We start from the raw sequence: 14,339 nt of genomic DNA, 5'->3' as shown, positions 1-14,339 counted from the left end.
CTGCTTTATGCAGCACAATGAGCTGGTAGCTAACAGCTGGCGGTTGTGTTATTGTTTTGGTCAGTTTGTGTCATGTTTAAGATGATGTCACCGCAGATGCGGCGAAACTATGACGATCATCCTATAATCCCACCCATGTTGAGGGGCACTAAACTGCAGTGGAAATGAAAGCTCAGAAAAGTAAAGCGAGTAGAGTTGAGGCGAACCATAACTTGCAGTGGAAAAGTGCCATTATATCTCAATAATATACATATTCACAGAGCATGGTATGACGATAAAGTGTTTAAATCACTTTTGTAAGGTTCTGTCTTCACAGAAGTTTTGCTAGTTGTCATTTTCTGCATTATTTACAATTGTATTGCCAGATCACCATTGGTGCTGGTAACTATGCCCTTTCCACTGCGAACGGCAAGCCACAAGCACAAAGTCAAGTGCACGAAGTGTCCAACATTCCACACTCTGTTTATGACAGTTGAAAAAGTGCATCATCAGGGTACTTAAATACACTTTTTTTGTTGTTGCATTTTCAGTGTAAGTATACAACTCGCACTACTTGCACTTCAAAATAAAGTGTGCGGTTTAGGACGCACCTTATAGATTTCTGTGGTGTGGATGTCAATGTGTAATTAGCTATCGTAGTGGATTTACATGTTATAGAGTTGTCAAAAGTTATCATGAGGATTTTAAAGTGTTCAGGGGATGTAATAACAATTTGAAGCAAAGCGGGGAGATTTTCATACACTTCGTACATGCACAAAATCCTACCTTCACGCTGTGGACATACTGATTTTCCTCTGCTCTTGAAACTCAAACAGACAACACAAAGTCATTAAAAATATCTCTGTAAGACACATCCGACCATTTTATCGTGTCATTCACTCCTTATAGTTAGAGAGAGCAGATTTCTTTGAGTGATAAACCGGGGGAAGGGGTGCACCTTTACACACACACACACACACACACACATATAAATACATATAAAATATGTTTTATTTTATATTGCATTTAGAACTATTTTAATCACATTTAAGAATCTTAAAAATGTGGGGTGACCAGCAAATGTAATTTCCTTTATGTAATTAACTTCCATGTAAAATAAATAATATGAGCTGTACTGTTTGAAATTTCATGTCAACTACATATTTTAAACCAAATTATGAACGAGTTGAAACCTAAAAATTAAGCAGAATTACACGTATAACAATTAAAAGCTTGTATCATGGAAAAGTGCAGTGTTTGATAGCTGTCTCAATGTGATCTGCCAGGTCCAATTTATCTATGCTGGTGTCAGAAAAACACAGTAGGGGTAAAACACAGGCAGGTCTCACTCGACCTGTCTCCGACACAGGCAGTTCCCACTCAACCTGTCACTAAAACAGGCAGCTCTCACTCGACCTGTCACAAAAACAGGCAGCTCTCACTCGACCTGTCACCGACACAGGCAGCTCTCACTCGACCTGTCACCAACACAGGCAGCTCTCACTCGACCTGCCACCGACACAGGCAGCTGTCACCGCCACAGGCAGCTCTCACTCGACCTGTCACCGACACAGGCAGCTCTCACTCGACCTGTCACCAACACAGGCAGCTCTCACTCGACCTGCCACCGACACAGGCAGCTGTCACCGCCACAGGCAGCTCTCACTCGACCTGTCACTGACACAGGCAGCTCTCACTCGACCTGTCACCAACACAGGCAGCTCTCATTCGACCTGCCACCGACACAGGCAGCTGTCACCGACACAGGCAGCTCTTACTCGACCTGTCACTGACACAGGCAGCTCTCACTCGACCTGTCACCGCCACAGGCAGCTCTCACTCGTCCTGTCACCGACACAGGCAGCTCTCACTCGACCTGGCATCGACACAGGCAGCTCTCACTCGACCTGTTACCGACACAGGCAGCTCTCACTCAACCTGGCACCGACACAGGCAGTTCTAACGCGACCTGTCACAGCCAAAGGCAGCTCTCACTCGACCTGTCACTAAAACAGGCAGCACTCACTCGCTGTCACTCGTCTCGAAACCGTTCTTTGCGTCTCCCTCTTGATGCGTCACCATTCTTTGCATCTCCCTCTCGATACATCACACGTCGTTGCGTCTCCCTCTCGATACATCACAGTTCGTTGTGTCTCCCTCTTGATACATCACAGTTCATTGCGTCTTGAAGGTGAAATTATAGATAAACTTGAGAACATGAAGATGACTGTACATTTGTCTACAGTGATCCATAGCCATCACCTCCATGAGGGGATGTTGACAGAATTTGACAATTGAGAAACAGAGAACAGTGTCAATTTCGGTAAAATATCTGAATTGGCTTAAAGGAATAATTCACCCTCAAATTGAAATTATCACATTATTTACTTACACTCATGACATCCCAGATGTGTATAACTTTCTTTTTTTTCTGCTGAACACAAATATTTTTTTTTTGAAAAATAGAAAATATGGGGAACTCCAGAATCTCAAAAAATCACAGAGATGCAGCATAAAAATAATCTGTAAGGTTCCACTGGCTAAATCCATGTATTTAGAAGTGATATGATAGGTGTGGGTGAGAAACAGATCAACCTTTAAGTCCTTTTTAATTATAAATCTTACCTTTAACCAGCCCTGACCAGTAGGTGGCGATATGCACAAAGAATGGGAATAATCTGTTTCTAACCCCATGTGGGGTTCTGGCCACCATTCAATTGCATTGTATGGACCTACAGAGCTGATATATATATATATATATATATATAGGCCTATATATTTATATATTTTTTTTTTTTTTTTTTTCATTCGTGTTCAGCAAATAAAAGAATGTTGTACACATCTGGGATGGCATGAGGGTGAGTAAATGATGAGAGAATTAAAAATTTTGGGTGAACTATCCCTTGAAGAGAACTTTAGAGATAGACAGTGCACATGTAATTCAAATTGAAATCTTGAAATAAATAGAATGCTTTTTTGGAAAAATAAAAATAGAGGAAAGAAACGTTAGGATATGAAATGAAAAAGAAATATTTAAGATTCTGCATTATTTCTAGGTCACTAATACAATTTGTGAAGTTAATATAAAGTTCACTCAAGATGCTCTTTGGAAAATTCTCAAATCATGTTGGGATTGAATGGATTTTCTATTATTATCTCTGTCTTGTTGTTGTATTGTTTGTGTGCTGGAAGCTCCTGTCACCAAGATAAATTCCTTGCATGTGTAAGCATTCTGATTCTGATACCTGAGTGACATCAAGAAAACCCTGATGCCCAGAATAATAGGTCATCAACAAGAGTACATACCATTAATTATCACTATTGATTATTGTAAATTGTTCACAGTTTCATAACATTGATATGACCACACCTCAAACAGACTGGAGTGCTCTTCTTATATTAAACAATTTTGTTTCCCCATTGAAGCCGCTGTTGAAAGACTAATGTTTTGTAAGTATAGCCAGTAAATGTAGAATCCTTTAGTTTCACACACCTATTTTCCTTTGTTCTTGTGTCATTCAGAGTGATTATCCCTGTTTTGACCCATTAAACACTATTTACCCAGACCACCAATGTTCACACAGTCATTTAATCATCACCCACATTTTTTAGTGTGTGATGTGCTCATACCAGCTGAACCAACACATCTACCATTTTGACACCCTGCCCTTTTCATGTAGTTCTTTTAACCCTTTCGCACGTAGGATCAAACCAGTGTGATTACACAAGGCTGGGCTCAGATGCGTACGATCAAACCGGTTTGATCTGCATTTCTGCTGATGTTTACCAGCAAAAGATGGACTGAAGCAGCTGTTTACCAGGAAACAAGGGACAGAAGCAGTTGCCATTTTGAACCAGCTACTCAAAGAGTATTTTCAACATCACAAAATCTTTATTTTTATATGTTACAAACATTCAAACAATCACTTAATAAAAGTTTAAAGCCGTTAACGTTGGAGTGCACTGTTTTGATGCAGAGATGTGGCCATGTTTTCTGACGTCAAACAAAGAATATAGAAACTTGCCAGTCCACTCGAGCCTTCTCTCATTCCCGCCTTCACTCATTCTAACCACTTCTTGTCCTGAGAAATTGGAAGGGCTGGGCTTTTAGAACCTTCTATGCTTCTAACACGAACTCCGAATCCCAAGTTGTATTGCATGTAAACAGTATGGCGGTGCACAAAGCCGGCAAGTGCATTAGTGATTGCATCATATCTATCATAAGCAGTCATTAAACACCACATTATATGTTTGATAATATATAATTTGACCTTTAGTGCACCTGCTGTGAAGTGTAAGGTAAGCTTTATTTATCTTTTATTATAAAGTGTGCATTAAAGAACTCATGCTGGGGGGTCCGTCAGTACAGGAGAAACTCACATGCGAATGGAGTGACATGGTGGCTGTGGTCAGAGGTACATTTCCTGCCATACCACCATTTGTTCTACTACTTAATATTATCAAGCTAATTACTAAAATTGTAGCCTAGTATGGCTACAAATAATTTAACAGTATAACACCCAAAACATTTACAAGCCAAAAACTTTGAAAGAAAAAATACAGTTTTGAAGAGCCTCTTTGAAATGTCACTTCTTTGGTGAGAATAAATTCAAGCCATTTTGGGCACATCAGTGTACCAGCTTCTTTGCTTTTACTCATGGGAAATGGCAAATTAATTTCCATCCATTAAATCACTAGCAGACAAACATTGTTATACGTATTGACATCTTTATTCCAGAATAAGTTTGTGGGGCAGGGAAAAAGATGATGACCAGCACCTGTTTTAACATCTACAGAAATGCAAGTCTCCTTTGACCTTTTCTATTCCAATGCTTCACAGAGCTGCAGCAGACTCTCAGAGACAGCTGTGACAACCTCAGTGGGAGCAACTGTCATCTCTAAGGAAGGACAAAACATTTAAAGCTGAAAAATTGTGCTGGGCCTTAACCAACTTCACATTAAAATGACTTTTGATCAATTTCACATTAAACAAGATACTCGTGTGAAATAATATTCCAATGAATCATATGCAAAAACAAAAAAGGTTTGAGTGTAAAAAAATCTTTCTTGAAAAGAAACTACTTTGGCCAATGTAGAGTCTCTTTAAGAAACAGTTACCCTAAAGATTTTAATTCTGTCATTTTTTTACTCACTCTTGTGTCGTTTCACACCTGTATGACTCCCTTCCTTTGGAACACGAAAGAGGAATTTTTAAAGAAAATCCTGGCTACTCTTTTTAGTGAATAAGGATTGGGTCTGGCAAGCTTCAAAGAGATACAAAGCACAATGAAATTATCTCAAAAGTGGTGTATTCAAAAGTGCGCTATATTCCAAGTCTTCTGAAGTCATACAACAGTGTTTGTGTGAGAAATAGACTGAAATTCTTGTAGGGCATACTGGTTTGGAACAAACTTCCAAAGGTGAGTAAATGACAGAATTTTGTGAACTTTTCCTTTAAACCTAACGTGTTTATCTAAACCTTCAGTCTGCTTTTTTCAGATTGATTAATAAATAGACCAAGCCATTTATAACTTTTATGACAGTTTTTAAAATAGAATATGAGATCAAGCCTTTTTTTTTTTGCCTTGATCTATCATAAAAGCTTAGACCGAGGACTCCAGCTACAAGGAAGAAACATGAACACATAAACTGTCAAAAAAAAAATGTATATATATATATAGTTTACTTTGTAGTGGAGGGCTCCAAACAAAAATTAAAACCTTTTATGGTTTTAGCTGTATAGTTTAATTTTAGCAGAAATTATGTAACTTAAAAAGTGCTCCTCAGAGAATGTGTCTGGGCCCTATAGCAGGACTGGGAATCAGCTGTTTGAATTGCACTCCCTGAAAAATTACATTGTAGCCTCTGGAAAAATAAACCGGGATGCTGTTGGCCAAATGTTAGTGACAGAGAGGAACAAAGTCATTAGCACTCTGGGACCCAGCGTGTCTATTCCGGGGCTAAAAATAAAGCTACGGTTGCAGATTCAAAGCTGTCTCTTTGTTTTTTTTGTTGTTGTTTTTGTGCTGTTGACCCCAGTGAGCACTTGCTCTCTATTGTTTCTATAATACATTAAATACACACGCTTGCAATTGTTACACAGCTTCCATGCGGGATTAGCTACTGAAAATGACAACTGATCATGATCGTCATTAATTTCTCGAATGGATTTGGTTTTGCCTCTTTATAAAAGTGATCAATTTAGATTGATGGGGAATTACAGAAAATTCCTAGCTTAATAAGCAAAAATATAGGAGACAGTGACAGCTGTGTAATGACCTGTAGTTCAAACCGATAGCATATGTTGTCACAATCCAGATGGACATGTTTAATTTGTTACTGTCATGTGCAGCCACAGGAAATAGTAATTGTCAAACATGCATGGTGCTATCCCCGAGTGGAGCAATAGTGTGGACTGTTTGTGGTAGCCACACACTTTTAAAAGGGTGCAGAGTATTTGGTTTCAGAGTAAGCCTCATCTCTGGACCAGGGTCTCTGTGAAAAGGGTTGGGTCTCCTGTTGCCTGGGCTTCTTTTAGATCACAGGTGCTGACATCATGGGTACTGGCATGCTTGTTGCAGGGGAGAATTATACCCAGACCACTCCTGTTTCCTCTATAGAACTAGGTCGGGGTTATTCTGAAAGATCGTGCATGGTTTATTCTGAGCTTTTGACAGTCTTGAAATTTTGTGGACATTATGGATAGTGAATAAACATACTTAAAAAAAAAAACTAATAAGAGATATGCAACTTTGTATATAAAATGAATTATTAATATAGCTCACTGATTTTTACAATTCGAAATTATGTAAAATAAAGAAAACCATTTTAAAAGCTTCTTTTTAAACCTGTTTTTCTTTTTTCAAGTTAACAATTTAGACTTGACTAACTAACAATGAACAATATGTTTACAGCATTTTGAATCTTTGTTAATGTTAATTTATACATATATAATTGCTTGTTGTTTGTTCATATCAGTTTATAATGCATTAACTGTTAATGTATGTAACGCTTATTGTTAAAAACAATAACAATAACTTAGTAAGTGCTGTAAAAGTATTGTTCAATGTTATTTCATGTTAACTATGATAATTATTACAACCCTTGATTGTTTGTTATTTATTTATTTATAAACAAATTCTGCTACTGAGATGACTTAATTTATAGATATTGAAGGAAGTGTCTTTAGGTGACCAGGACATAAGGGTTAGTGTGATCTTCTTAACTCTCCAGATCCTGGATCAATCATACACAGGACTAGACAGCCTTTGTGTAGCATCTCTGATCTTAAATTATTGTTACATTCAACCAAACCTACCCTACAAATGCTTTCTAGCTTGGCCTTTGCATGTCATTGTTGTGTAATATAGCGTCATATAGTGCAGTGGTTTACACCTGCTGGGTCATTACCAACGAATGGGTCACATATCAGTTCCAAATGGATCATGGACAGCAGGGAAAAAAGTTGCTAAATGCAAATTATTAAATGCAACTATCCATATAATTCTCAAGAGGAAAAAAACACTTCCCATATCTTTTTTTGCTGACATCAATGGTTGTGCGTCCAATCAAACTTTACGTTATTATGCCGCAAATTAATGTGTCACTTGGTAGAAGCTAGCTAAATTAGACAAGTGTCAACATGGATATTTGTGTACCATGCCATCATTGCTGAAAACCATGAAGAAAAAAACTAGGCTGGTTCTATCCCCACAGCCACCATCATTGTGTCCTTGAGCAAGGCACTTAACTCCAGGTTGCTCCGGGGGGATTGTCCCGGTAATAAGGGCTCTGTTAGGGCTCTGCCAAATGCATAAATGTAAATGTAAATGTAGGCAAAAAGAAACCAGACTATATTAAATACAGTTTACTTGCAACAAGATAAACATGGCTTGTGCTAACAACAATGGATTGTGTGGGGCGAATTATTGCCCCAATAAATATTATAAACAAAAATGTCCTTAAAATGAAACATTGAAATGTATTATTATGATTTATTTACTAGGTGGATGTTTTAGTTTGCCACTTGATGTCCAATGTAGACTGACCTCACTGTGAGTTTGGTGAATGTATGTCAAAAGTTGTTACACTGAAATCAGACTGTGCTCACTGAAATTCATATTACTGCCCACAGTGGCCAAAGTTGGAAGTGATTGTGAATGGATTGGCACGCATGACTATAGCACAGTCAACAGGAATTCAAATTTTTTTAACCTTACATCCTTACCCAAACCCCAACAACCTTTGTAAACCCATTTGGTTTGCAAAGTTAGTCTTCTTTTTTTCTAATTTCCCCATCCATTACAATTATGTTGTCTCAGCTTAGTTGAGATGTTTGTAATATTGTCTTGGTGCCTTTATTGTTAAATATAAAAAAATATAAAAAATTATATTGGAGTTGCTGTGGCTGACCTTGGTGCACCCTCAAACAAAATAAAAAATAGGTGCACGATGAGAGAGATGAGACTATGAGACTGCTCACACAACCTGCAATCAGTCACAGCACAGGAAAAGGTAAACACATTTGAATTGATACAAATGTGTTAAATCATTAACTTGTCTGTAACTCTACAGAATGAGGTTGATCTCAGGGTAGCGGAAACATTCTGTAGCAACATGTCAAATTCCTGAAGCAAAATCAGTTGAGAACCATTAATTTAAACATCACTCATTTAACACAGTATTTGTATTAAAAGTAAATAGAAGAATCTTGATCACAAATCTTTCCAGCTCTGAGCCTGAAGCCCCCAGGCTTACCAAAACCTAGACTGGGGTATTACCAGCTTGCTTCAGTGTGACTGCTAACCCGCTAGTGTAAAGAAGTTACCCGCCCATAGTTGCATTCTGGTTCCTGTCTTGTCCTCTCTTGCCCTATCCATTGAAATTAGGTGTAAAATGGGTAGCATTGGGTGTAGGGTGTCTCGAGGCCAGTATGAACAGCTGTGAGGTGTGATTTCACAGGCTCCCTCTCCCCTGTCACAGGTCTGATTGGGTTGGACAGCAGGCATTGGAGAGGCCCTGGCTTCTAAAGGACACCAACAGGTGGGAGGCCACAGGGGCAGAGGGGGGAGTATAAGGGAGGCAGAGAGCTTGAAAAGGCCGGGTGCATGTGGCCGTGTCTGGGCAGAATCCACCCGTCATGCAAAGAGGACGATAAACTGTAGTACTTGGAAGATGAGGAAAGATAACGTTGCAGAGAGTATTGATTTGTTGGTAGATAGGGTTGCTTTGTCTATCTGGTTAGGGAGTGGATTTCTAGGAGCAAACAAATTGGAGAAATGGAATAGTCTTAGCATTTTCCTAATTCAGAAACATTATCCATTGCAACTTATGGAAGTATGTTATTTATTGATTTTTGCATTTCATTGTTTTAAAGTCTCTACATATTCCATTTTATTTAATTGGTGAGGTTTACCAGTTGAGATTAAAAATCCATAAAATTATTTCAGAATTAATACGCAGTTACTAAAGTCTGTCATGCATCCGATGTGAAAAACCTGAAGTTTTTATAGTTATTTAAAGTATTTAAAGTTATTTTTGCTCTGAAAATTACATTGTTTCTATTCATTGTTAGTTTATCTATATACATAAACAGCTCTATTTTAATTTGGACAGAGATGTTGGGTGACATCTCACTGTTTTAAAAGGCAGCAAATGGCGAATTTTACACCTCCGACATTTAACTGGAAATGGTTCTGTGAAAGGAAATAGATTTATGAGCGTACTACTGGGCTTTCACCTGAGGTGTCAAAACTTGTCTTTGATCTACTGTATATCAAGCTGTATCAAAGAGAAGTAAAAAGGGGCAGTTTGTTTGTGTCAGGCTTACCACATGGCAGAATAAGAAACCTTCAGGCCTATTTAAATGTGAGAAAGATGTTTGTGGCTGCTAGTCTTCTCCGGCTTGACTGGATTTCCTCTTTGGTTGGCTTACCTCATCTAAGCTTCCTTGCAATGCCTTGTCTACGAGCCCTTTGACAATCGGCATCAAATTAAAAGTCAAGACCAAAATGTGATAATGCAAAGGAGAAAAGAACAAGCAACAAAGGTAAATTATTATTTTCAGTAAAATATATAATTTTAAAGAGAATGTACATTTTAATGTTTGTTTTTTTTTTGTCAAGGGCAATGATTTTTTTTCTCCTTCCCAAAAAAGTTTAATGCAAAGATGAGCTAACGTTCCACTATGTCTATGTTCATCATCGACACCAGCTTTATGGTCAATATTTCAAGTTCCTCTTTAGATTAATATAACATTTTACAGTGACTTGTGGACTTGTATAGTTACATGCATTTATATATAACTTAATATAGTTACACAAAGCAGGTAAATATATTATAAGACATTGCAATATACCCAAGTAATATAAACTCTTCTCTGTATGACCTGTGCAATTTTCTTTCTTTTTATTGCAATGCCCATGAACTTTGCCCCTTGTGAAGACATGCTTCCTTATATGCCCATATGAATCCTCAGGTTATGGAATGTAAGGAAGTGTGTGGTTTCAGGGGGAATCCATCACCGTTCTTTGACCACCGCATGCAAACGCAAAAATATAAAACAATCATGATTGATTGAAAATGATTCAAACAGTGTACTTTTACACTAAAGTCTGCATAGCTTTATATATGTTTGTTTGTATGTATACAGTACACAGTATTTGAATAAATTATCTTGAACTGATTTAGGACAAATTAGCCACACACATTGACTGGGTCATGGATCAGGTGTTGTTTGTGTGAGTTGGCTAGCCGTATGCACACGCACGGGGGGCTCCACACCCTGATCATCTCTCACTGAGCCATTTGTACTGAACAGCCAGGGCAGATTGACAGAGTACAGCTGTCCCTCACTCCATAATCCTTCTGGGAGTTGCAAACCTTATGGGGTTTCCTAAAGAGGGTGGCAAAGGCTATTCTATGTCCCAACCAATCAGTACATGCAATTGTTCAGTCAGGAATTGACAATGTTAGACTTTGTGACTAGTGTTGTAGCAGAGTTTGAATTACTTTCTTTTTTGTTTTTTTCTTCTTAACAGGTAAGCATCAAGAATGAATTGCTGAATAATGTGAACATAAGACTTTTTGAAGCAGCACGCCTTGCTGTGGCTGGTCAAATGGAACCAAGTCAGGTGTTTCTGCGAGGTTTGGTCCCCTTCAACCAGCTACTGCGTCGTGAATACATCCAACACATCTGACCGAAAAGATTAGAAGAGAGTTATTTAATAGATCTTTGCTTTTTTGTGCTTTAAATGTTCTCCGAAAAAGTTTTTTTCTATTGTTTCAATTTCAATAAACTACTTTCAAAATCTTGTTTTCATTTTCATCATAACAATACTCACTCATAATAATCATTCAATATAATAATAATAATATTCAATTATAATCATTCAGTCACTGGAGTAGCTTATCATACATTGGCCACTGTAACAAGAAATAAACATTGAACTAGTTTCATTACATAAGTGTATAAACTATTTTATAAAAAACACTTCACAGACACTTAGCTGAATGGTAACATAATATGTGCAGTGTTTCAGCCAACCCTCAATAATTTCTAAGGAAAGCAGCAAGCATCCCAAAAAATTAAGTGTGATATTTGTTACATCTGAGATCACAAAGTTAAACTGGAACATGGTTGGATGCCAGAAATACAGATTAAAATGGTCAGGATATTAAAGGAGAATCTTGGCATAAGGATGATATTGTTACTAACAGTAATGCACTTATATGAGAGCCAATCAGACAATCATACAGAAGGGTTTTAAAGCAGAAATAGGAGAATTGTAAAGCAGATTTTTTTGTTCAGTCACTTACAAGATCTCTTCTGTATAAAACATGTTTCTCGATCTTGCCCTATTGAGGTGGGACTTCTTTTCCAGGTGGATGAACTTCTGGTTATGCTTTATCAACAAAATTCCTATGGGTAGAATTTGCTTTGCTTCATGTAGTCATTGGTGGCTATATTCAGAATGTAGTTCTAAAAGTGTTTTAGCTTACCTAATAATGAGTCAAAAAAACTAATGAAAATTAAATGGGCACTGTGAAAATGGTAAACAAGTCTTGCACATTGCGTTGCACTGCATGGTGTGTGCTATGGTAATATGCAACACATTTCTGATAAATGTAAATGGTCATCTGGTTAATTCATGCATACAGACACTGTCCTTACTGTGCACGATACATACTGCATACAGCTTAAATACTACTACAAGGTGTTTAATATGACATACTGGATGCTTTATGGAGTAAAGCTACATCACATCCATGGTCCTTGCTGGTATTCTTGCACAGATGTGCTGTGATTACTAGGAGGAAATTACCAGGAAATCAACTTTTTTTTTTAACGGCATGTGACAACTCTCTAAAGATTGAACATAACTTCACAGAAAATGCTGCCAAGTGAATATGTTAATCCATTTAATAATGTATTCTCATTGTTTTTTTTATCAAGGTTATTACTATATTTCTTAATGTAAAGCACTTTGGTTCAAGTCCTGTTTTTTTTAAATGCTCTATAAATAAACTTGACCTGATCAGTCACATGTTATCAAATGTCAAGTATATTAAGTGTTATTGTTATACTTTCAGGGTTATAGTTGCACATTTTCCCAAATTAATTCAGGGTGCTGTACAATTGCCTACCAACCTTTTATTTTAAATGTATTACTGTAATCAGTAAGCACTTTAATTGATTAATTTGTACAAACTGGATGCAAGTGGAAATTGTTTATGTTGTTGTCGAAAGCATCTGTGACTGTGGCATGGGCAAACATTATATTTAAACGTTAGCCTATACATAAACTTTATATATAATAAAACCATATGACTAATTTCTAGTCTCTGCAGCTGTTTTTTTCTCTGGAGTCGTAGCACTTACAATAATTTGACCAGCAGACTAAAGACTGTAAAAGTAATGAGCACGTCTGGCTGTCTCGTTTCATAAAAGAAAGCGAGTAGGACACTTGAATACAGCCTTCGAAGCTTTCACGGGAATTCAGAGGATGCATGAGGTGCATCCTTCGTGGGTACTGAAATGTTTAAAAAAAAATAGTCTAAAAGTACGCATCTAAATAATGTTCACATTTCACACAGAAAGTATGTCAGGATGGCCGAGCGGTCTAAGGCGCTGCGTTTAGGTCGCAGTCTCCTCTGGAGGCGTGGGTTCGAATCCCACTTCTGACAACAATATTTTAATTTCTGCCAGATTAAATTGTTTTGTGAACGTTTAAAATCAATGTAACGAATGACATGTCCCTTCACATGTTCAGCCCCATCCACTTAACAAACCATGTATAACACATGCTAGAAATATTAATATATCGGAATCAGAACATAAATATATGACGCACGGCTAATTAGTAATAGTTCGCTATTTGAGTAATAGCTGCACAATCTTACAATTTATACACTAGTACCAGTCACACATTTGGACGGACCTATTTAGTAGAGTTATGTCCCCACATTTTAGAATAATAGAGGAAACATAAAAACTAAATAACACAAATATATTTATGGTAATAAAGTAGTGACCAAATGTTACACAAATCGAAACTAACGAAACTTACCAACATCACAGCTCTGCTCACCCTGGGCCCATTCTCTTCACCAACTTCACGATGCATCCACATGGAATGCCTAAGAGTTACCAGCCCATCACAGTGTTATTTTACGTTGGTATTTGCACTTTCTTTTTTTAGCGCATGGACCAACTTTTATTGCTTTATCTTTAATCGCACCAAAACTGCATCTGTACAAACCATAGCCCTTATTATGTATGTAAACTATATGTGGTTGCCTGAGCTGTTTTTCTATGGTGAAATATTGCCACCCGGTGGCTGCATTTGTAATTATATTGAGAGAGGTCACAATGCAAGTTTACCGCGCAGATCGTGTAAAAGGAACAATTCACCCAAAAATGAAAATTCTCTCGTCAACTCACCTCCATGACATCCCAGACGTGTATGACTTGTTCTGCGGCAGAGCACAAATAATTTTTTTATAAGAAACATTAAGCTCTGTAGGTCCATTCAATGCAAGTGCATGGTGGAAGCACATAAAAGTAATCCATGCAATTTAGTTGTTAAATCCATGTGTTCAGAAGTGGTGTGGGTGAGAAACAGATCAATATTTAAGTCCTTTTTACTATTAATTCCTACCTTTGACCAGCCTCGACCAGTACGTGATGATATGCATAAGGAATCCAAATTACCAAAAAACAAAAGAAGAAGAAGGTGGAAGTGAACTTGAAAGTGGAGATTTACAGTAAAAAGGGACTTAAGTATTGCTCTGTTCACACACAGCTTTTATATCGCTCCAGAAGGTATTAATTTAACCTCTGGATTACGTTTTGCTGCATT

General features: G+C 37.5%; 1 non-coding gene across 1 annotated transcript; it reads left to right on the top strand.

The window, feature by feature from the left end:
- Positions 1–13,081: 13,081 nt before the first annotated feature.
- On the top strand, positions 13,082–13,164 carry trnal-uag (transfer RNA leucine (anticodon UAG)). The gene has a single exon. It is a non-coding gene; the product is annotated as a tRNA-Leu (tRNA).
- Positions 13,165–14,339: the final 1,175 nt, after the last annotated feature.

This window comes from Xyrauchen texanus, chromosome 30, assembly GCF_025860055.1.
Source record: "Xyrauchen texanus isolate HMW12.3.18 chromosome 30, RBS_HiC_50CHRs, whole genome shotgun sequence".
NCBI lineage: Eukaryota > Metazoa > Chordata > Actinopteri > Cypriniformes > Catostomidae > Xyrauchen > Xyrauchen texanus.
Note: the sequence above shows the minus strand (reverse complement) of the source record. Positions and strands in the feature narration are given on the sequence as shown.